Source organism: Acipenser ruthenus, chromosome 24 (genome assembly GCF_902713425.1).
Source record: "Acipenser ruthenus chromosome 24, fAciRut3.2 maternal haplotype, whole genome shotgun sequence".
Classification (NCBI taxonomy): domain Eukaryota; kingdom Metazoa; phylum Chordata; class Actinopteri; order Acipenseriformes; family Acipenseridae; genus Acipenser; species Acipenser ruthenus.
The window spans coordinates 27981460-28005980 of NC_081212.1; the positions used below are offsets into that span (position 1 = coordinate 27981460).

The following is a 24521-nucleotide window of genomic DNA, read 5'->3' on the forward strand; positions in this document are numbered from 1 at the left end:
CAAAAGAGTAGCAACACAGAAGACGAAACGCATGAAAATAAATGATGGAAATAAATAAATGTGGAAATAAACAAATAAATAAATAAATAAATAAATAAATAACGGCGCACAGAGCCAAATAGAACTTCATTTGTGTTTGTAACTTCTTTAGAAAGTGTCCTTTAAGGCTAGCCAGAGTCAATGACATTCTTCTGTCCTTGGTGTCTGTAGTGCTGTGGTACCTAAAATCTCCATGGCAACAGACTTCTTTCATCCCCAGATGGTCTAGCCGGCACCTCGCACTCTTAACTCTTTCAGAACAAAAATGATTTCTTTTATTTATTACTATCTACTGTTTTGAAGTTACAGAACAGGTTTCTGTACAAGGTGGCCAGCTAACAACAGACCTGTTTGGCTGTGTTATGTTTTGTTGAATGATCAATTTGGCCTGAGGGCCCCAGTGCTGTTTTTCCTAAAGGCACACGTTTTCAGATACATGCTTCTCCGTGAAAATCCTAAACCTCTCCATTCCTGTGGGCCTTGTCACAGCCTTGCCTCCTCTCAACTCCTGTTGAGCTACCACAGAGGAGTTTCCCTCATTTCTGGGCTGTGAATGTTTGTGATGTCATGTCAGCCCACCACCCACTATCCCTGATCTGCTATGTGCCTAGCTAACGTTTGATTTGTGTTAACACGTGCCTCCATTCCCAGTTGACTTGAGTTCAATTGCTGCCTTTGTCTAGTCAACAACAAACCTGACAGCCGAGGAGGTGTGCTGCTGAAAATTAACAACATTTTTGGTACATCATTAACTGATGGATCCTCTTACAGAAATACCTCCTTGAAGCTCCTTCCTCAGCTGAACCTGTTCCCTCTAGATTCTAATTCAGCCTTTCCCAGGGGTCCTCTGGCTGAAAACACAAGTTTGGAAATGAAATGACTATAACAGATTACTGCAGACGTGTGTTGTGAGCACGATTCTCAAGAAACAGGAGAAGGTGTAATTGCTCTTGTAATTGAATCCGCCTCAAACAGAAAGCCATGCGTGATGTGATTTAAACAACATAGATACTGGGGAAGATGTAGAGAGAGGGTGACTCACTTCCACAAAGAATCAAAGTAATAATAATCTCAGCAACCAGCTGGTATCTCTGGAAAGCTGAGAGAAGAAGCTTGATGACATGTGATGCATCTATCGTCCTGTTGGAGAACAATGTACTGAAGTGCTAATCTAATTTAACCGCATACACATCCACACACATTTCCTTGTGTGTCACTGGATTTTACCTTCATCGTGAACTTTATTCTTCCCCCCAAGGATTCAGGTCACATCTTCTTTCACTGCTGTAAATAAATGGATTTGATGTTTTCAGCAGGTCTATTCCTTCCCATTAGGTTACAAGTAATGAGACCAAGAATAGATGGTGCCAAAACGAATGCTGTAAGGCTGTATTTCAGCTGTAGATTTTACAAAATCTCGCAAAACAGCTCCAGGTTTACTCACGTAGGTTGTTATGCCATCAGGGCTTGATTGAATACAACCTTGCAGTCATCTGATAGCTTAATCTACACACCTACAGATAATTATGTTGGTTCGCTTGCAGCATTTATCAGATTGCAATGGGCTATATGCATCTTGCAAAACCATTGTAGCGTGCAGAATAATTACAGTGGTTTTCAGGCTAATCTGCACTTCAGAAAGCTTAACTGCCCCGAACGAGACCATATTGCAGTGATAACATCTCTCAGTCTTCAGGTAACGCAGGGTCATTTTTTTAAACTTTTTCTGTGTTCACATGCATGGATTTCAATAAGAATTGTCAAGGTTGTGAAGTAAAACTGACAGGCAGCACCTTAATCGTAACACTGAGAAAAGCTTCAGTCAGAACGCTTAGCTGCTTGGCGTAACATGGGAGTAAATAGGTTGTCTTTCCATTGAACTTATAATTCCACATAACTATGTAGGTCACTGTGCAGTTACTATGCACGTGGATGTGCTGGTAAAGTGGTGTTCATGATCCGCTAGGACTGAAGCATCAGATGGAAGTGTTTATTCATAAAAGAGCTTTCATTAGAAAAGACCACCATAACATTGTAGAGCTCCTGCTGTATGATGGGCAATGTTTTCTTGTTAATTTCACCAGCCCCATCCATCTGTATGCATCTTTATCCTACTTTCGCTCTCGCTCGGGGGAAGGTTACGTTGTAAAACGACTGTGCTGCTGATAAGGTCTGCATTTTAATCACTGTCACTTGGCTGGCTGAATGGTAACTCCCTGTAGCATTGCTTTCTCCTCATTGCATAGTTCAAGTGGAGTCTCATTTCTTCTGTTCTTGTTTATTTCACCTACCTCTTGTGTTCTTCATTGAAACAGAGTGGAACCTGCGAATTGGGCAACAGGTTCCAGAGGCTTTGCAACGTAATGTGAAAACCAGTCAGCTGCAGTCAACTGTGTCTGGCTGAGCGGGCGGATGGTGGGAGCGTGTAAGGTTGATGTCTGTCAGTCACATACGATCCGGCACAGCCCTCCAATCAGGACCTACGGGGCTCATGTTTAACAGCGAATCAGAAGGGGACTAGATCACGACAGCCTTTTTTGATTCGCTAAGTTTAAGCATGAGCCCCCAACTGTAGATTCATAATGTTGTAGTTTAATGTAGCTGATCAGATCCAAATAGAAAAGTAAAAAGGAGCAGAGTAATATACTGCTTATTACCCCAAATGAATCTCTCTATCTGAGGGTACGTTTTTATCAAAACACCCATCCTGTGCAGTGCATGCAGGTTATAAAGTGTCATGTTGTTTGCAATTTCCAGCATTAAGTAAAAACAAAGGTCAGATCTAAATAAAACTCTACTGTTTATTAAAATATTACCAAACCTCTAATTTTACGTGCTTTAAGACAGACACACACTTAAGAGACTCACAGACGCTGATTTAGATGATGGCAGCTTTTAGATGCTTCACCATTTGGATCAATTTAATCAACCCCAGCGAGCAGGTTTGTATGTTTCATGAAATAAAACCCTACAAGTGTGCTCTTCTGATGCTGAGCTGTGCCCCTGAGAGGGGTTATACTTGATTAGAAGTGCATTTGCCAATTAAGGATTTAATAGCCAAGCTTATCAGAAGTGAAAGCATCATTTTAAAAGTATTAACTTTGACAGTTTTTACATCGTGGCCCTAATAGGTTTGCACGAGCCCCATAAGGTTTTTTTCTCCTTCTCTCTCTCTCTCTCTCTCTCTCACAGTTCCGAGCACTGCAGTAGGCTTGTCTTGATTTACAGGGCTGAAGCTCTTTTGGTAGGGTCATTCGCTGTAGTCTTTCCACCAGATTTTCATCAACTTGTCACTCAAGCAAAGTACCATAGGGGCCTGAGTTTTCAAACCTTCAGGTATTGAAAGGGACCTTCTCGCTTGACTGGAGCCTTCACTCTCAACTGATCTGTCACTACGAACTAAATCATCAGCTATTAGGCACAGGCAAGGACATAGCAAGGGTACTTAGGAAACGATGAGCGTTCAGCAAGAAGTGAAATGCACTGGGGCCACTGCACTCCCCACACAGAGTTACCCTGGGTGACCGAGCGGCAGTCTGCTTGCTGGAAGATACTGACAGGGATGAAGCAGCAGAGCTCTTGAGCCCTTTTTATTGAATGTTTTGAGTCAGCACTCTTCCTGTAGGCTGTAGAGAGGAGGCAGGGGTGCTGTGTCGGCACGAGAGAGGAAAAGGATAACTTCACACTCAAACTGAATCTGCCAGTATCTGCAAGTAACAGCAGTCAGTGTTAAGGCTGTGTACCTGTGCACAGGTGTGAAGAGCGGTGCCGGAAAGGGCAGTGCAGAGAAAGGGCAGTGCCTTCAGGTGGAAATGGAAATGTCACTGGATTCAGAAGGAGGAAGCAATACCATCATCTTCAAATAAAACAAAGTGAACTCAATATCTCTAGTGGTATTCGTAATGTAGCATGGAGCTCAGTTTCAGAGTGATATGTACCACTTGCACTATTTAGCATTTTGTAATACCAAGCAACCCACTAAAGTTAAGATTTATGTATGTAGCACCATGATACTGTATGCATCATCTTCACGAGAATCCCTTACACTGATCATAATCAACATGATCACCCTTGAGACTGCAGTGCTCAGGAGTAAGCAGTGAGATTACTGACTGCTCCATTGTCATTCTGGTGAGGCTGCTGCTCCACGCCTCGGTGACGCACGAGGCACTGTGATTTCACAGCGGGTTCAGCTGCAGGGACTGACACACGAGGTGGCTGCTCTGTTCTGCAGCAACACAAGCAATGCTTGTCTTGTTTGTTGTTCAATGTGAACCTCGTTCCTTCACTGTCTGCTACCACAGGTAATTCAATTTCAGGAACCCTGTGTTCCAGAATAGCTGCATCTGTCTTTCAAGCAGGGGCAGGTACTGCTGCATAATAATATACAGCACTTTATAACCTGCTTGTTAAGCAGTCGTATCGCAGATCCTGTGCAATTCTTTTTATTTGCGTAACGTGTAGTTTAGCTAGGTTTGCAATGCCCATGGAATAACTAACTTGAATGGCTGCTGACTGCGCAATGTACTGTATCCTGTGCTATTCAGGTTTTACTGTTTGACCTTCACTGCTGATATTTATGTCGTCTAATTGTGAGTTTCTTGAAAAACGTATAAATAAGAGGCTTGCATCACCTAGAATTGTAAAACAACTATATGAACATAATTAAGATATTTTATTTAACATTATGTAATCAAAGAAGCTACAAAATGATATTGCAAAAGTCTACCGGAAGCCACAATAGTAGTACAGTATTTCATGTTTGATTTCGAAATGTCACATTTTTCAGTTGTCAGCTTTTCATTAAGTATATGGAAAACTTCAAAGTGGTATGCAATTCAATATGTTGACATAACATTATTCAGCAGGTTTCACTCGACTTTATGAAGCACAATCAGTGTATAGTGATGCAATACCTTTTTTCGAAACAACTCCTTGTCTTAAAGGAGCAAAGTGATAGAGCAGTCAGACCTCCCTCACTGTCAGAATCCAAGCCAGTGATGTGTAGATACTTTACAGCCAGTCAAAGAACATGCTTCACCCTTTGTTATGGGCTGCTTTGAGTGTACTAAGTTATAGCTGCTTAAGTGGGTAAAACATTCATAGATTAAAAAACAATTGCAGGCTGAGATCAATATGGTTTCTCTTGTGAGAAGACGTTATAAGAATGAATGGTCCTCCCTTGATAATGCAATTTCCTTGAGTCCCGACAAGTTATTAATGCATTCAATTAGAGACTACAGAGCCAGGGGTCCACAGTGCAATTGGCCATATATGAGGCAGCCAACTATAACCGGCATTGTTATCTATTCATTAAACTTGAAGCACCGTTTTGAGGAGTCTTTTTGTTAGCATTGTTAAGGCAAGGCCTTATGGATTAAGTACTTCTATACAGCCTCTGAAAAGCGAGAGAGAGAGAGAGAGAGAGAGAGAGAGAGAGAGAGAGAGAGAGAGAGAGAGAGAGAGAGAGATACTGAGAGATGTGCTGCATTTTGTTGCTCTTTTTGAACCCGCTTCAGCAATTGTTTTCCTGCATTTGTTCCCTTTAACCATCTAGTTAAGGCCTGTGTTTCCTGCTTAAGACAACACAGGTACAGTATAAACTCAGCGAATGGTGTTAAACTGTTTATCTCATGCAAAATACAAACACACTGGCAAAGATAATCCATGAAGCTTTAGCCATGACCAAAGCACATGCAACAGATCTTTACGTCCAGCATTCCATCGTTATTTATCAATTCCATAGCTCACATTTAGGACACGTTGATTGATATTGATAATGATTTACTGTATATGGGCCCTTCACTAATACGCTGCCCTTGTTTTATGTTTTGATGTGTAAATGTGTGATAAACAAGGAGCCGTATGTATATACAGTATGTGTATATATATAACTAATGCGATTCAGTGAAGTGGTGATGCATGATAACAAATGCTCTTCATTGCATGACTATTCATTTGTGGTTTGCATGCCAGCTTCCTTCACAGAACGTTGCTCATTTGCTTTTTTTTTTTTTTAAAGTAGACAGATACTGACAAAAGCAAGGGAATTGTGTCCAGATACCCCAAGGCTCAGCAGTCTTGTTCTTTTTATTGCACACGTCTGGCATCAAGAGACACCCATTATTTTTGTTCCCCACACCTTGGGTGCTTGCTCTGGAGAATAGTGTCATGTTGTGGAGGTGTGCCCTCATTCAGCTGCCTCTTCCATTGCCAGGATATTTATCTGAAGCCTAACCCTCTGATGGATGCTTTCTGAAACCCACTCCAATTTAGCCTACACTTGTTTACAATGCTCATATCGTGCCTTTGATGCCTTGCTGCAAATTGCAGTGTGTAAATCACATCTCGAGCAAATACCACAAATAGCCCAGGACTTTTACCATTGTTATCAATTCATTAAAATGCCCTGATCTTTCAACTCAAAAAGCAGGGAAATGATGTCTTAACGGCCCAAAATATGCATTGCTTTCTATACAGCTCACAAACTGAGATTCATTAGGTTCGCCGTGACGCATTGCAGGAGGAGGGCAGCCATCCGCAGCGCTGATGAATCGAACACATTCAGCTTCATTTCCAGTGTTCAGGAAACCACAGACCTGGAAGCTTTTGTTTTTGAGGAGGTCTGTGGCTATAGAAGTGTTTAAATAAAAAATAAAATACAATTCAGGACAGCCTTGTCTCCAGTTTACCATCAAGCAGTGAATGGTTTGAAAATGTTCTGTATCAACACGTGCATTATCTTGTGAGTTTGTTAATATGGGTTGTGGGCGTATACCTTAAAGAGCTGTTTAAGCTTTTGCCCTTAAAAAACCAAGTCTGATTGAGTCGTATGTGGTGCAAGGAATGGGTCAGGAATAAAAACATGATTCCTTCCCTACAACTTTTAAAACGGCCTGCAGACATGACAGCTCTTGAGATGTGTATTAATAATCTCCTTGAAGGGCACTAACCAGTGCTTTCAAAAAATGTGCAGTAATGCAATGCTCAGGAAATGCAGTGAAGAAGTGCAGCATATATCAATTCTATTCAAGTCTCACATGCTAGTATTGCTAGTGGTCTATTTCCTGAGATCATTTCAGAAGCTAGTTGCAGGATAATGAAATAGGTAGCACCAGCTGCATCTGATTCTTAATCAACGCATGGTGCTTGTGACTGCACAGTGGCTGCAGAGTCTGAGGGGGAAGCTAAACAGCAGGGTCAGGGAATGATCTCCACACGCCTGGTGCAACGTGCACTGGGGAGCCATCTCTCAAGCGGAGCATGTATGCTGTGTGACATCACCACTGCTAGAGAATGACTGAGGGGCCCGGCAGCACTGAAACTGGTTCCCTCACTGACCTGAGCCAAGCGAGCCTTCTGCAACAGTCTATTAAATTAACTTAACTCTGGTTCATCCTGCACAACGGAAGCACCCTCGGAGCAGTAACATCTCTGCCTGATGCTCTGTGAACAGTTTGTTGCTTTTGGGCGCTTTTCTCTTTAAAAGAACTCAGTTGTCCTCTCTTGTGATTTATTTTTTGGTAATGCTTGACCGGGCTGCACTGCTGCTGATGTGCTTTGAGTGCCTCTTCAGTTTGAATCCTTGGAGGTTGATTCAGCTGCGATCAACTCCACCACAGGGAAAATTAAGCTGTTAAATCTAATTAACGGATACCAGGATAAAAAAAAAGGGGCCCGGAGAGAGGAATTGGCCTTGATGTAATTCGGACGGTGCGTTGGAAAATCTCTGCTGTAATGAATTTTAAAGGGATGTCCTGGAGTTTCCCAGAAAGAGCTCCTGGAAGGTGTGTGTAGACGGACCAGAATCTAAAGAGCTCGGAGCACAAGAGCAACTCAGTGCTTGTGATTGTGACAGTCAGAGAAATGCACATGCATGTACTGTATTTAGAACAAGCAAAGCATTTCCACAGCTGAATGAGGTCATTAAGTGCAGTCCTGGGTGGATTTGACTCCCTAATGTTAAGATATCACTAGGTGTTGTTTTAGTTTGATTGGGTCACTCATTTTCTCACAGGCCCGTGCTCAGTCTGGGAATCTGTCTGTTGCAGCATTGGTCACCCTGTTTTTCATTCACTTTCACGTGGCCTTGATTTTCAAGCAGCAAGGTGATGTCAAGGTGATGAGGCTTACCTTCAAGCCCTCGCCTATTCTTTTCCTCTAGGCTCTCTCTCACCTCGTGAGTTTCAGTCCTACCACCAGAGTAAAGGATACAAATAAAGTTTAAAGATAAAAGAAACAGCTTAACAGTATTTACAAGCAACTACATTAAATGTCTGAACTGTTTATTACTGGTTTGATAAATTTATTGGGTCTGTTTCTCCTTTCTGAAATATATATATATATATATATATATATATATATATATATATATATATATATATATATATATATATGCTAATGACGATTTAAGACCAAATAGTTTTGAGAATCTAGTCCTCTGTGTATGTCTCGCTTTGTCGCACATTCTCTCAAAGTAATCTTTCCAACGCTATCTTTAAAAAAAAAAAAAAAACACATGACAAAGTGGGGAAAAAAAGAAACACAGATGCATTAAACATGAGTTTCTGTCGATGGCCAAATGGCTGACTGATTGGAATGATACAGCTCAGGGAATTGACAAAGAATTACCAAGGGACACGTCCCTAGCTAATTCTTAAAAGCATCTATTAGTTACCAAATGATTCGGTGACATGTTGAAAAGGAGTCTGAGAGCAGCTTAGATTCACAAAAGCACTTTTAAACGCCTAAATTACCATGAATTTCACATCCTTCATCGGAGAAAATTGCTATGAATTATTAACCAAGGCGGTCTCACTGTTGTTCTGAGATGTGGTGTCAGGGTACAAAATGCATTATGTTCACATTAAGAAAAGCAATGAGCGAGCACACAATACACAACTCCTGCGCTGTTGTTTCTAACATAAAACACTGACACGAAGGCTCCAGGTCACATTTTGAAGGTAATTGTCTGGAAAGAAACCTTTGTCTCACAAGTGGCTTTGAGGGTAAAGTCAATTCTATAATAAAAACATTCCTGCATTAACAGTCCTTTATAACTATGCAATCACATTCTAGCTAGTATTTATTTAGATCATTTACATTTACTTACAACAATGGATTTGCCGTGTTTTACAAGCGTAGATACTTACATAGTAAACACAATGTGTATTAGATTGTATTTACTATACAGTTACAGTGGAATGGGTGTGTGTTCTGATTGTAATTACAAATTAGTTACAATGTAATGTGTGGCTAAAATCGCTTTTTACTGGAGCAACAGTTTTCTTGCTGTGGATGCACAATGATATTTGTAAGAGAAATGCTCCTTCTCCTGGCGAACGCTCCTGAGTAAAGGTTGAGAAACACACTCCCCAGGCGCTTTGTGACCCTTGATGTGTGAATAAAAGCAATCAGGGTTATGTTGACAAATATATTGCTGCAATACGAAGAGCAGGATCTAGCAAAGCTAAAGAACTGTAGTGCGTTCAGTACCACTTGCACTGGCTGTTTGTTCCTTTTAAGATTGCTGCAGGACCTGGTAATTGCATACACAGCAGTATGTCGGTTGTTTTACATTGCAAGTGCTTGGGTGAGGATTTTGAAAGTTATGCTCACTCTTATCCCTAACTCAATGTTTTTCAAGGACCATCACAGCAAGATGATGATTTGTGTGTGTGTGTGTGTGTGTTTTATTTTTTGCATGCTTTTATTTGAAATCTTATTTCTCTGGATGCAAACTTCCTATAGAACATTTCAGAACACAATCATGACTTGACTAAATGCTAATTATAAAAAGCCATTGCCAAGATGGATTTTGAGTAATGATTTTTTTTTTTAAATGCAATCAGCTGATTGCATTCACAGCAGAAGCATGAAGAAACTACAAATGAAATGAACGCGTGTGAGTTGAATTTAAAGTAGAAAGAAGCAATCCTGTTTACCAATGGTACCATGGTTTTCCAAATGACAGAGAAACTTGATACTGTTATAAAATTTTAAAAAAAAACATATCATGTAATTGACAGTCCCTCCCTCTATGAAAAAAATACTATTGTTCATACATCATACACAACGACAGGTTGATTAAAATATGAATGAATCAGATCAACATTAAAGAACCATCCAGCATCAGCTGTTCTGGAGGATAATTCTGCTGAACGTCTACTTTGAAATGTCTTTAAGAAGGCGATAGGAGGAATAAAGCAGTGCAGATATACCCTAATCAATAGCCGAGCAGAAGTGTTTCTTAATGTCTCTTATTGGCATTTTGCCAACCTCATTAAACAGCCGTTTTTGGAGTCAATTCATTAATTCACTGCAAGACGTGTCTACGATCTGTGATCGAGCTTCACTAATACACAAGTCTTATGATGTGCTGCTTCATTTGCAATCGAAGTAGAACGCCTTCACAAGGCTGTTCTAACTGTTTTTGTTACACTTAAGTATGACTTTACAAAAGTCTGCACAGTGCAGTATGGTTTATAAAGGTTGTGGAGTCCTATACCATGGGTATTCCTCCTGTTGTAATACAGTAAACTACCTCCTAGTGAACAGCTGCCTGTAAGATCACTGTCAGTCCCTTGCAATTTGGAGACAATGTGACAATCTCCCTCAGTTAGGGACAGATCTCTATGAAGAGTCTCAGTCTCTCTTTGGAGGTCATAAATGTCATTTAATTAAACATTTTTATATTTCTTCTGAAAGTGGTGAAGTTCTTGCATGCTTTAAAGTTGTATAATGTGCTACCCATTACTCATTCAAATTGAAATGGGATTTAATGTTGTTGGATGGATTGAGTGGAAATGTCTGATGTGTTCTACTCTTTTCCATGAGTGCATCCTTTGCATGTTCCACACTCCTTCAGGACCTTGACTGTTACTGTGGGAGGCCAATCATACTCTATGCTACATGTTCTTTTTCTATACTGCTTTGATAGACTATATCACAGGGAGATGGGAGGGGGTCTAGCAGCTAATGCTTGCTGGAATAGTGGGGAAGGTAGCTTTCCTTCTCCGGCAGTGTTTCCTCTCCAGAGCCTCAGGTGGAAGATGTGGCAGAGAGCATTTCTCCAAGCCCTCCTCAGTGATGGTTGAGTTGGTGATTCACTGTTAATCATGCTTGCAGCGGATTGCATCGTCCTATTTGTCCGGTCCCTGAGACAGGGCCTGCCAGGCAGCGTTCAGCGCTGAAGTCCGTGTCAGGAGAATTACCGCAGCCCGTGTGATAAGGGCAGGAGTGACGCGCGCGTGTCGTTTTGCTGGAAGGTCTTCCAGCTCAATTGAAAACATGGAGCTAATTAAACAGACCACCTTGTGTCATATTGCAGAAAACTATTAGTATTTCTGTACCTCCTGAGAAACCGTCTGCTTTTATTTTTCAAGAAGGTGGTTAAGAAAATGACCAACTCATAGCTCAGAAGTAGGTGAAATACCCCCTTTTAATGTGTGTAATTAAAATAATAACTATTCAAAACACAGCCCATAAACGTATGGTACCCCGTGGAACAGGAGGCAGTGAGCAAATTGATATGTATCTAAACCATTACTAAAATCTTCAACTTGCAGGGAGAAATTAACTAAAACTGCTTGTTATATGTTTAAACATATAATAAGCTATCAGGAGGCTATGATCTGGACTAGCTGTAAGGGAATTTGCAATTACTAGCATTGTTTCTGCTATCTGGATCTTTTTCAAAAGCTGCTACAAGGATAGCGTCGCCATAATCTTATCCTAGTATTGGTGCTGAAAGGGTTGCACCTCTGAAAATCACTTGAGATTTTAGCAGATACAATTAGCTTTCCTCACTGTCTTTACTCATACAACAGTGTTCGTTAAAAGGCTGGAGTTCTCAGTGACCTTTACGCTTATTTTATATGCATTACAGCGAACATAAGCGAGGCCAATTTTCCGTAACAGATTTGGATTATAGAGATGCCAGTCAAGTGTTACTCAGTGTGGCTTGTTTCAGTGGTGTCGGTTTCTTAGGCTTTTTTTCACTGAGTTCCAGAAGACTTCCATGTTTCATTGAATGAGAAAGAGTGAGATTGTATTAGGGCTGGCTGGAGTAATTTTGCTACATTCCCTGTTTTATTTTATCTCTTGTAAATGTCAAGAAGGAAATACGCTGTGGGTGTTGAACATTAAACACAGCTCTCAACTTCAACCCCAGTGAAAGCAGAAGGAATTGGAGGCATTAACGTGATCTCTGTCTGCTAAGTGCTTGTTCAATGAAAGCGTGGCTGTTTTCAAAATGCTAAATTAACATCACAGACTTCTTCTCGGGTTTCGTATGATTAAAATGAGCATATTAAATGTCACGCTAATCCAACTGAGTCAGCAACGTTAAAAAAAAAAAAACACAACTGAAGATGGAAGTAAAAATGTTGCTTACTGCTTTCGGCTGCAAATGAAATGACCTGACATTGGAAATACCTATTCTGATGACTATGTAAACACAGGTGATTTCATTAAACACGGCCTGTTTTCTGTAAGCGAATTCCCCATAGCTTTAGTGCAGAGGACCCTGGGATGCAAAGAGGCAGACGAGTTCTAGTCGTGAAGATCATTTTTTAAAAGAACACTCATTCATAGTGAATTCCAGTGGAGCAAAATGATCCATGCAAGAAAGAAAACAATGTGGCTTTAGCTTTAGTTTCACAGACCCCAATAAGCACTAGCGTTGGGGTTACTTCCAGTGCTTTACCAGCCCCCCCCCCCCCCCCCCCCGTAAGTGTTACTGTGTGCTGTTCTATTGCGCACAGATTGATTGACGGTGTATTTTCTCTCTTGTGTTTTTAAGAGACTTGGCCCAGGAAATACTTTTTTTTAGGACTCCATGCCAATAAGTTCATACTTGTTCCGCTGTGTGAAACAAGTTTCATTCAGCATTATTTTCAAACTAGGCCACATGTTTGATACAATCAGTACAGCAATTCAGTGCCGGCAGCTGAGCGTGCCGTCATATTCCTAACAAGCGTTTCTGTGTGGAAGAAAATCAGCAAGAAGAAATAATCATGATGCTTTTTGAGTTTTGTTGCATTTTGTACCTAATTAAACCTTTTTGATAGAATTTGTCAGCTGATCAATACAAGTTTCTGAGCTCCATTTAATTCATTTATGAATGTTTTTTTTCTAAGTGACAGTGAGGGCCGATCCACCTGTTTGCAGTCTTTGTTTTGTTTTTTTATACAAAAATAAATAATTTAATGTTATTTTTTTATGTTTCAGAGCAAAATAGCGCATAGATAATGCTATGAAATGTGCTCCAGTGTCTTATGAGTTTAGAGAAATCCAGAAGCCCAAGAGTCATGTTTATAAAGCATTCGCACGCCACTTAATGTATTGCATTGATATGCATCTTCCAGAAAACAAACACATTGTGAATACAGCCCCAAGTAGTAAATTTCAACCTGCATTATTACCATTGAGCTACGAATACTAAATCCTGTTTCAGTGTGCATAATGTAGTCCCGATCCCTGCTTTGCTTTGGGGAAGCATGAGACAAATGTAATCTCAACTAATGCAATTGTTTATTAAGTGACCTTGGGGGTGAAAGCATGGCTCTCTATAATTCTAATAAATTTGGCCATGCTTTTTGTTTTTTTTGTAAACCTAAGAACTAGAATCTTCCAAATACTACGGTAACGTGATCTAATTGTTCTGGTGGCTAGACTTCATGTATCTTGAAACTCTCATTGAAATTGCATTGACAGACTAGGATCATCTTCTGTCTATTGCCGTCTCACTTTCAGAATATAACATCCCTGAAAAAATAATACAAAACTAGTATCCTACTGCATACTGTGCTACACACTCTGTTCTTTATAGGAAACTATACTGGGGTAACACATCTGCAGTCTTTAACAGCCAGAGATATTTGAAGAATCCATTGTCATTAGCCATTGCCATTCAGTATGGTGTACTATCGAATACTATGCATTGATAAGCTGTTGATACGGAAAATATACTTTACTCACAATGCAGGGAATGGAAACATTGCTGCAGTCTGAGAATATCCCTTGGGTCCCATGCATTAGGTTGGCATTTTCGGCTGCAGTTTTCCCTGGAGATCACATCCCACTGCTCTCTCATTCGTTTCAATGGCCACTTGGTGACAGGGACTGCTGTGTTCTGCTACCAGTGTGTGCCAAAACAATAACGAGGATTTTTTTCCCCTCCTGGATCTGCAACGTGTGCAATTATTGTGAAACACTTTGAGAGCGCGGACTGAGTCAGCAGGGTTCCTTGAATTGCATTTCTAATAAGGACAGATTGGAATTATTGAATGGCATGATGCAGTCTTTTGGTTCATTAGTGACAGCAAATTACATTTTCAATTAGGAAAACAATACACAAGTTTTTTCTGTGGCTCCACTTATCTTATGCAGAATGTCCTCCCTTTACAGCATTTGACCACAGGTTAGCAGAGTGAGCTATGCTAAAATTCACAAAGACCTCAATTAAAACTGCATGCCCGTGAGGTCTACAAGGTGATATTTTGAAGAGCTGCAAAGACGTTAATCACTTCAGAAATATCTGTACCAGTGTTTAAACACGTAAAACATTCACTTGATTCCTAGAATGTGCGGGAAGTGAAAGTACAACCCCTTACAGAAACATTTGCTTAAGTTTGAAATTCTACCACCATGAATCTCTTAAAACGCAGTGGCATTAGATTGCCCGTCAGAGAACTTAACTGTTTTGTAAAATAACTCCTGGGCATTCGATTAAGAAGTAAAACACTTGAATGAGATCTCTACCAGTGAATAGTGAGCCTTCCTGCCTCATTACCACAAACATTCATACATGCCAAAGTAAATCAACAAGGGGGCTGTGAGGAGCGAGAACTCGAATGAAGTGAGTCATCCACTTGCAAAAACCGCTTCCAAATTCCACGCCCATGTTCTGCAGCACACAATAATTATACCACCTAAATCAATAACAGTATTCTCTTTATTTTCATATTCACTTCCTTTAATTTTGGTATGTATGTTCAGTGGTTTTGGGTGAATGTGTGTTCTAAACCTGGGAAATGGTTAAGTTTGTGCCTTGTTTAAGATACTTAATTTTCTTGTGAGAATGTGGATAGAATTGAGAAAACTGTGGGCCATGATTAGTGGTCCAATTAATTCATTATTCAGTTTAGTTTAAATGAAGCAGGTGTGTATAAAAGGCTGCAACTGGGCTGTATGTTCAGTCTTGTAGAGGCTGGGGCTGGGGCTGGGGCTGGGGCTGGGGCTGGGGCTGGGGCTGGAGCTGGAGCTGGAGCTGGAGCTGGAGCTGGAGCTGGAGCTGGAGCTGGGGCTTAAGAAGGAGTGAAGTGAGTTGCTGCCAAAAAGTAACTAAAAGTTGACTGCATATTGTTTGTTAAAAATAATTTGTTTTGTTTTTGTTAAGGCAAAATCCTCAGCAGCATTGTTATTTAAAGGCTGTCTGATCCCTGCTTTTTTTCCTCTTTCTAATCTAAAATTATAAACACCATCCAAAGCAGGCAAAGTCTATTCACTTTACAGAGGCTGAAAATATGATTTCGAATTTGAGATGAAAGAAAACAGTCACTGTTGGAATAGATACAATTCAGGGTGGAATTTCAGGAACATTCTAGCTGCATTCTTTTAATGTTTTGAGCGAACTGCCATTAATGGGTACATTTTACTAATTAAGATTATCTGTCCAGGCAATTTTATTTATTAGCAGTAGCCAATAAAAAAGGGTATTCTGCAGCAAGCAGGATAGAGGCTGACACCCCCAATGCAGAAGGCTCAGGTTTGACAGCGGGTACTTTGTACAGAGCATGCACAATTCATCGTCTCTGCATTATAGTGTTTTAGAAGGAGTCGATCCAGGAAACCGTTACCTTGCAACGATACTTGGTATTAATGACTTTTGAAACACGTCTAGAAAATGTGCTTAGTCCAAACATTTCTCAGGTTTGATGCTGCAGGGAGACTGATGGCAGGCGGCTGATGGAACCTACCATCTTCCCAAACACTGCTATTATCAGCAAGTATCGGAAAGCCATTTATAATCTTATATAAAAAGTTCTATCTGCACTGTACGACTCCCAGAAAACACTCTATGAAGAGTCAGATTCCGTCATTAACAGAACAAAGTATAAGACGCTTCCCCTTTCATCAACTCAGGAAGTGCACTCATGGTAGTCCTCTCAGTCTTTGTCTGACATATTTTTGCACGCTCACATAATGGAACAAAATGATTGCAGCCTACCCCTAGTCTTAGTATGCAGTTAGTGCCTGAAGTCAGGTGAATACATCTTGTCATAAGATTGTCTATTAGAAAATTGAAGTGACACGATTTGCCCATCGTGGGGATAAGAATAGACAAGTGACCTAGATCCATCCTGGCGTCAGACCTGAATCTGGACAGGTTTGTTGAGGCACTATTTACTGGGTTTTTGCGTGTGTGTTGTCAGTCCGTTTTTAGTAATTATAGTTCAACAATTTAAAGTACAGGTCACCTATAAGCATAGATATATTCCATACCATGCTAGCTTTTAACATGTTTTTTAATTTTCCTTTTTTTCTTTTCCCGTTAAAGAAGTTGCTATAGTTTTCCACCGGTCTGAACATTGCATGCTAAGCCGACAAGACAGCTGATTAGAAGGAGGCCTAATGTTCTGAAGCATCTGACAAACCGTGTTTCATATTCACAAGCCAGCCTTGTCTCTTAGGGTTTAACGACTCGGTGCAAATGTCCCTCGGTTGTTATCAAAGAGAGCTGCTAAACTCAAAGCACAAAATCCTTTTTGTGCGCGATCAACAAGATAATTTCACCAAGATGAAAAATATAAATAGAAGTGGCTTGGTGTAAAGCCAGTGCGGTTTTCATCTCCAGAAATAATTGTCTCCTGTTAAGGAGAGGCCACTCTGTTTTCTTTTCCTAAAAAATATTGTAAGATTCGATGGGACATATTCACAGAACGTTTTTAAAGACTCCTTAAAACAGTCTGAAAAATGTTTTTTTGTTAAAGGAACCATAACCCTTTTTACATTAGCTGTCATCAGCATAGTCACCTTATCACCAGAATAAAGACACTTGGTTCTTCATAAGTTGTCTGGTTGCAGTTTGGTCACAGCCTGGTACTTGGAAAAGAGCTGATTTTTTTAGGTCTCTTATAAAACTGGCCCTCCTAATTTATATGTACCTACTGTACCTCAGTGTTATATAATATAGAAAATACACAGTATACTGTACCCTCCTGGAGGTACTTTACACAGGGCCACAATGAAGCAATACGACTCCACAGGGCAAAGTATCTCCCACTGAAATCAATAGACATGCTGTAACTCTAGTGGTGTCCGTACAAATATACAGTAAGCGTTAAAGGAGTGCATCACCAAACTAATGTTTCTTATAATAAGAGTTCAATTACTTTTCTGAATTTGAGGATTTAAAAAAAATATGTATTTGTTTATCTTTTCTAGTCTTTTAGTCTTTAAGTTTTAAGTTTCACAAAATGAATTTCTCACTCGGTTTAGGCCGTGGAAAATGACAGTACTACGCTGGAAGTCCTTGAAGTCAGCAATGATGGATGCCTTAGCCAGGATAACCCTCATAGCTGTTCTGTGATACATATAACCGCAAACAAGCGGACTTGTCATTAAACAGAGGAAGGATTCGCTCTGCTTGCTGGCTGTTGGGAGGAGTCTAAGTCTTGGCTTGGACCAGTGGCTGAACTGGGAGGGGCGCTGCTGCTTTCCTCTGCTGGGCTGTTTCACAAATGCTTGAAAACCCTTTTCGGGGTTTTTTAAGCAATTATTTTTTTACTTCAGGTCATCCCTTTAGCAATCCTGTACCACCCACATCCGAAACTTAACGGTCGTCAAAATAAACAATACAGGACTCGCCTCACTGACCTTCGTCTAGACCATCTCCAATATAACATATTTACTCAATGACTTCTTTCTTTTTGATTGCATATGATTGCACCTTTTTTTAGAGAAGACTCCTTTCTAACTGACAGTATACTTCTCTATGGTTGCCACCATGCTTGCCTAAGCAACAATAAAAGGCTACAGTATGTGTTCTGTGTAAAAGCTGCACATTCTACAAGGGTGGTTTCTATATGGTTGGGGGAAAGTTTGTAAAGAGGATACATTTATTCAGATGTAATAATATATTTCTGTAAATTGCAATGGAAAACTGTTTGAAAAACAATGACTTTTTAAAGACAGCCTCTCTTTCAGAAAGTCTTTGAAGAAGAAAGCATGAGCTGGAAGTGAGTGACAGATGGGAGGTTTGTTTGTTTTTGTGACTCCAGCTGCCATGCCTCTATACCGGTATACCGAAATGCAGAATGTTTTCTGCAGAACGTTGAATCAGGTTTATTCAGATAGCCCGACATCATTATTATTTTTCTACAGTTGCATTTCAGCTAGAGGCAAGCTAAACTCTTTAGGTTTAAAGTAAATAAGACCCAAAACAGCAAAACGTGCACAAAAAAATGAACGTAAATATAATAGATAATTAAAAAGACCTGAAAGATGAATGTAGTTATTGGATTATTTTATGAAAGCGAGTTCACTTTGAAACAGCTGTTTATTTTAGATAGTGCTAAACCATTATCCCTCTTCACAGCAATCCTGAGCTGTTAATAAAGTCCAGAAGTCTAACCGCGGATCAATCAATACCCTGGTGACAGCCTTTTACAACTCTATTATATATTGGACCAATATTGGATGTACCGCTTACATGAATCACATTACCTGAGCCATTCGAAAATCAACCCGTTCCTTTTGAACTTACTTCATTCTGAAGTTCTACAGTATTATATTTGAACTTTTCATTTGGCTGGGTACACAAGAGGGTGATCAGTATGATAACTGGTGAAGGCACGTCCTAAACGTCTGTCTGCTTCACTTACTGTGCCTTATCATTTTGTGAAGTTCTGGCAGATTCTGGTAGATTGAACTGTTCAGTCCTGCATAGTTACAAAACCAACTGACAATATTAACCGGATTTCAATTTTGAAGTAAAAGATTACTACGTGTTACATGTTTGTGTGCTTGAAATCGTGTAGAAAGAATGTTATAAAGTACCTGAATGGAGCCCAGCTAAAGCTCTTTATTATTCAAACACTGTACTTAAAGCACAGCATTTTCAATCAGCAGTTACAGCTTGCTGTAAGGAGACCGCATCGTGTAGCTGTTACACTACATTGATCACTGCAGTTATGACACCTGCAGTTAGACAGATATACACTGCTATTTAGGAGTGTAGACTCCTTTTGATTTGCTCAAATACTACAGTTTGTTAAAAATAAAAATTCCCTCCTGCTCGCTACACTGATGTTGAGATGATAGAGTACTGTGAAGGATAAGCCCAGCAGGTTATCACTGCAGCTCAGTCAAGAGCAGGTTAAGAGTGAGGTATGAACAGAATAACACATGGGAGAGACAACACAGTTAAAAAACAACACAGGTCGGTTAACAGCCCTTCAAAACAACCTCCTTTAAGGCAAAGGCTTGGTTCAGATTGGAGGCACAGTTGCATACCCCCCAGCTTGGCACTCTATACTGTTTTGGATGGTGTGTTCATTAGAGCCCTGTGATGCAAACAATTGCCAGGGGAGTTAGCCTAACAAAGTACATTGTAATGAACTGCAAGACAGACTGGAAACAGACTGCTCTAAATGGGAATGTGAACCCGCAGCCAGGAGTGTGGCAGGTCTGTGTACTGTGCAAGACTGCCGCTCTGTCATACTAAGATACCAGGAAACAGAAAGCTGTATTCATGCCAGCACTCTGGACTCTTTTTGTTCGGCAGTGAGCCAGGTCTTGTGGCTAATGTTCCAGGAAGTTATTGAGGAGAGTGGGTCTTTTTTCTTTTCTTACAATGAACAGCAAAGTGTAGCACCTCATTGAAACCAGGCACCCCATTTTTGCTTTCATGTGGATGTCTTTCGGTAAGGTATGCTGGGTAGTTGTGCTTTTATGTTGGATTAATAGGGGCAGGAACTAATGCAAGTACAGGAGCTCATTTACAAAGTCTGTTCAACCATTGCTTTAAACATGGCTTTGTGTCCTGTGGTAAGCATGTCTGACTGCTGCGTGAGTGTCCTATGTTCCATGTTGTTCAGTGTTTGTGGTATATACTGTTTACGCTTATTAAATTGGCCCATGTGATCTGTAAGAATTAAAAATGATCATGGGCCACCCAGTGTAGCATTTCCAAGCTGTGCTTTGTTTAAGTAAAGCCTGCGGGTTTATATTCCATCCCAGATGGAATTCTGCCCCCTAGCTCAAAAAACCATAAGGTGGGACTCTGACAAGCGTATATCTTCCAGACAGCAGTTGAAAATGCGGCTCACGGAATGACGCAAACGGTTCCATTGAATTTGGAAAGAGCCCGTCGCTGCAGCCTGCTGTGGCGGCCGTTGAGTATTGGGTCTTGATCCTGACGGCTTTATTGGTTGTTATGTGTGGAGTAAAGAGCTTGAAGGATTCATTGTTGGCTGGAATAGTCTGGGGAGATGAGAGTGCCTGAAGGCAGACTGCTTGCGTTTGTCATCTGCATAATTGCCAGCTTGGTGAGGTGACACGCATTGATTACAGGACTTAGCTGCGTAGGGGCTGCTAGGTGCTGTTACAGAATACAGATACGAAGGCATCATCAGTCTCCTAACTCCCTCAGCCTGGCAGAATTAACAGCTAAAGAGTCATTAGAAATAAGACAGCGCTGACACTGGGCATACTCTCATCTGAAATAACATGTCACGCATTTTATTATGGAATGGCTACTTCACTCTGGCCTCTAAAAGTGTATTTAATTAAAGCTAACTGTATTATAATGTTGTATATAAAGTTAAATCTGGTTAACATAGTTGTTGTGTTTTTTTTGTTTTTTTTTAACTAAATACTCCAAAGTTTGTTGGCTCTCCATTTCAAATGAATCAATCAGAAATGAAAAATAATACTGATTTTTGAAAACCTTTGAAAGTAAACACCCAGATAGGCAGCTTTTGTAAATGCAGTTATCATGGCTCCTTCTTGAGATTGTAAGCATAAATGACAAGAATAGAGGCGGTTTTGCTCAAGCAGTGTCCTGAATAAGACTGTAACCTTACAGCAGCACCCTGCATTGTAATCTCGGGAAGCTAAGCTGATGCGATGAGCCTGATTTCCGAGACTCTTCCCTCGTTTGATAAGGTGCTTTTTCCCGCGTTCCTGATGTTTGGAGCTGCTCTGTGGCACTATTGACATCACCTGAGATCCCATCCCTGCTGGATTCGATAAGCTAGTGTGTCCGGAGAGTCTGTGGAATCTTCAAGTAGACTAACCTTGTCCTTGGCAAGCCGAGAAAGCATGATTGCAGTGCAGGAGAATGAAACAATAAAGCAACAAACAAAAAGTACCGCTCCTCAGAGTCTGAAGGGTAAAGATGATGTCATTTTGTCCCCTCCAATAAACATGTCCTTGGGTCTCCCTTGCAAGCATGTTAGTGCACTGGCTCTTTCCTGTCACAGAAAGTTACAAAACACAGAATTAAAATGTGTTTTTCTGCACAGAAATAGGTCCCTGACTCTGCCGTGGGCTTATGCTTTTTTTCCAAGAAGCAACACGCAAATTCTACAGTATTAAACAAGACAACCATGCACTGTTCAGTGTTCAGAACGAATAGGCTCTGATTGTTCATGACAAAGACGCCCATTTCAACTTGTTTTACTGTACGGTATGTGTTGTTTTGCTTCCATTTGATAGTGCTTTACCTGAAATAATAATGACATTTGTCATTCGTCTTAACCATGACCAATAACCTGACCAGTACGTTGCTAAAAGCATTGCAGAGTGCAGCGAAGCACAGTAAGAACACAGATGCATATGGTAAAGCATGGTTACCCATCATAAAACAAGTGTGTGGTACATTATAAGCATGTCAAAAGGAAAGCAAACTGCAAAATTGCAGTGTAAATGTGCCATGGGAAACTTTGAAAAGGGAGAATAAGCATTGGTATTTATTGTGTTGTTGGGATTAGGGCTCATACTTTCTATATACATTTCCCACCATGCTGATGTGATGATGGATTTTCAGTTGTCATCAAACCCCAGTTACAGGGGTACACAAATTACTTTCAATGACTTGATTCCGTGAAACTACAAGTTCATCTTGGAAACATACTGCATGCGGGTGTACATTAATTCCAGCAATATAACAATTCAGGGAATTAAACAAACAATTGTGTGCCTCACAGAGCAGAAAGGGATCCTCTCATGTTTCATCATCCTCCATGTTTACAAAGTAAACTCTGCCAAGCCTGTTGCATTCTCCATGTAGCAGACTGGGAAAATCTTTCCCTTTATAGTTACAGGGCAGTACAGTGAGTTTATTGTAGTTTGTTCTGTATTCTAGCTGCAGCCAAAATAACCCTTGAGGTGTTCAAATGATCATGCAGTGTTAGTTTGTGTGTGTGTGATGGAGTGGAGGGTTGGTTTAAATGTGTTATTTCTTCAGACTTTAAGATCCAATGGTTTGCAAAGAAAAAAAGGATTATAAAAAAAAACTTAAACATATTCCATCCTCCACCGTTGTCCAAGCATTCCTTGATAGGAACTTAAAAACTTTTTTTGTCAGAAAAACGTACTACTTTTGATGCACAGTAATATTGAGACTCACTCGAAACAGAATGTATGGAAGGTCAACAATACAGCTTTGAGCAGGATAGCTGACCCCCCTCCCCTTCTGTAACGTCTATTAGCCCTGCACCTGTAATCACATTTTAAATGTCAGATACTTGAAAGAACACTCAACCTGATGCTGCAGAGCAGACAGGCTCTATACCATGAATTCATCTTGTAATAAATGGTAAAGGGCTGTGCACAGTGCACAGTGGTGGCATTTCCCGGCTTTGATGTATGCTACACTGGCTTTCTTTTGTTTTCATTGCACAGCCCACTGTTTTTGTACAGACACCATTTTGTTTATATCTGTCAGGGAGTGCCACATTTAGATCCTAAAGTGAAACACTGCAGTCTTCTAGGAGTGCCACCAAAACCATTTTTTCAAATCATCATATAAGACTAGCTTACCTCCAGAAGACAAGACAAATCATTTTTGAATATTAAAATCCAAAATCTAATCCTAACCCCAACCCCAACCCCAACCCCAACCTTAACCCCTAACCCCCAACCCCAACCCCAACTCTAACCCTAACTCTAACCCCCAACTCTAGCCCTAACCCCAACTCTAACCGTAACCCCAACTCTAGCCTTAAGCCATTCTGTTGATACTCATTCAACTGCCAAATATTAATCAGCAAACTGTGAGATAATTCATTACAAATTCAAGAGAAGAGTGGGAGCTACCATTAGTATCCCTTTTAAGGGACGTTGTGTGCTCCCACCTAAAGTATTCTTCAGCACACAGCGCTGGTATTATGCTGGTTGGTTGGTATTACAGCAGGAGGTGAGACCTGATGCAAGACTGGTTGCTGCTGTGGTGTATGGCTTCCACAAGCCACTGTGACTAGTTCTTCTCAATGGATTCAGCCTCTTCTCTCTCCGAGGGGAATTCCCTGGCGCTCCCTTCCCATCTCGGCCCGCTGTCCTCGCTGTGGCGGGATTGTTTTTCTAACCTTGGTGAGATCGCTTACAATTTATGAGCCCAGCCATGAAAATGAAGAAAGCTATTTGGCCTCAATTTGCCTCTCTTGTGCGTGCGGCATTTCAGTCGTGTGTTATCACACTAATGGAAGCTCCTGGGGCTCGCAATCTCTACAATATGAATTATTTAAAACAGTCTTGCAGATGATATTTATTGGTGATCTTCAAGGGCAAGCCTGCTCTTTACACTGAAGTGTATCAGGTGATCCTGCTCTTTGTTGGTTGGTTGGTTGGTCTGTTGGTTATCTGGCTGGTGTTGGGTTTGATGAACGCACAGAATCTAGTTTTGTTCAAGATTAAATGTCACTCATGCAGCATGTGATGATCACGCAGTAACACTGAGGGAATTATAAGAAAGAAAAAAAAGGAAAAATTAGGTAATAAAAAAATTAATCGGTGGTCATAAAAATATCTATATCAGGTGAAATGCTATTTGTTCCTAATGTTGCGTATCATTCTATTAGATGATACGGGGTAATTGCACAATTAGACAGCCCCTCTCGCTGCTGTGTCTCCTGCACGTGAGCCAGAGGGCTGCTCCTGTGCTGTGCTCGGTCTGATCAGGTGCTTGGAAAGCTTGTATTGTATTTCTGGGGTGAATCCATACTGTATTCTATTCTTACACTCTGTGGATGACCTAGATACTCAGTGTGCTCTGTCTGTGTTTGTAAACTTCATGGCACCGTGCAGTATCTGGGAATCCTCAGGTCTCCCTGGTGATTTCACAGTGGGAGGATCTCAGTTATTGTGACTAGGGTAGCCAGAAGTGCGTTCTCCCTTAGAAACAATTGGCATATGTGGAAGGCATGGCATGAGGGTTCTTTTGAGTGTTCTGATCCATCTTGCATAGCAGGCAAGAA

At 40.6% G+C, this 24521-nt stretch overlaps 1 protein-coding gene across 3 annotated transcripts in view; it reads left to right on the forward strand.

Moving 5' to 3' along the window:
* LOC117964261 (FERM domain-containing protein 5) overlaps positions 1–24521 on the forward strand; it is an 85297-nt gene that overhangs the window by 27015 nt on the left and 33761 nt on the right. Inside the window, exon 1 of one of the 3 annotated variants that reach the window (XM_058999106.1) lies at positions 15292–15362. The exons of the other annotated variants lie outside the window; for them this stretch is intronic. The gene's annotated coding sequence lies outside the window, so the exon portion shown is untranslated. Of the gene's footprint in view, positions 1–15291; positions 15363–24521 lie in introns of those variants that run through there. 3 annotated transcript variants of the gene reach the window in all.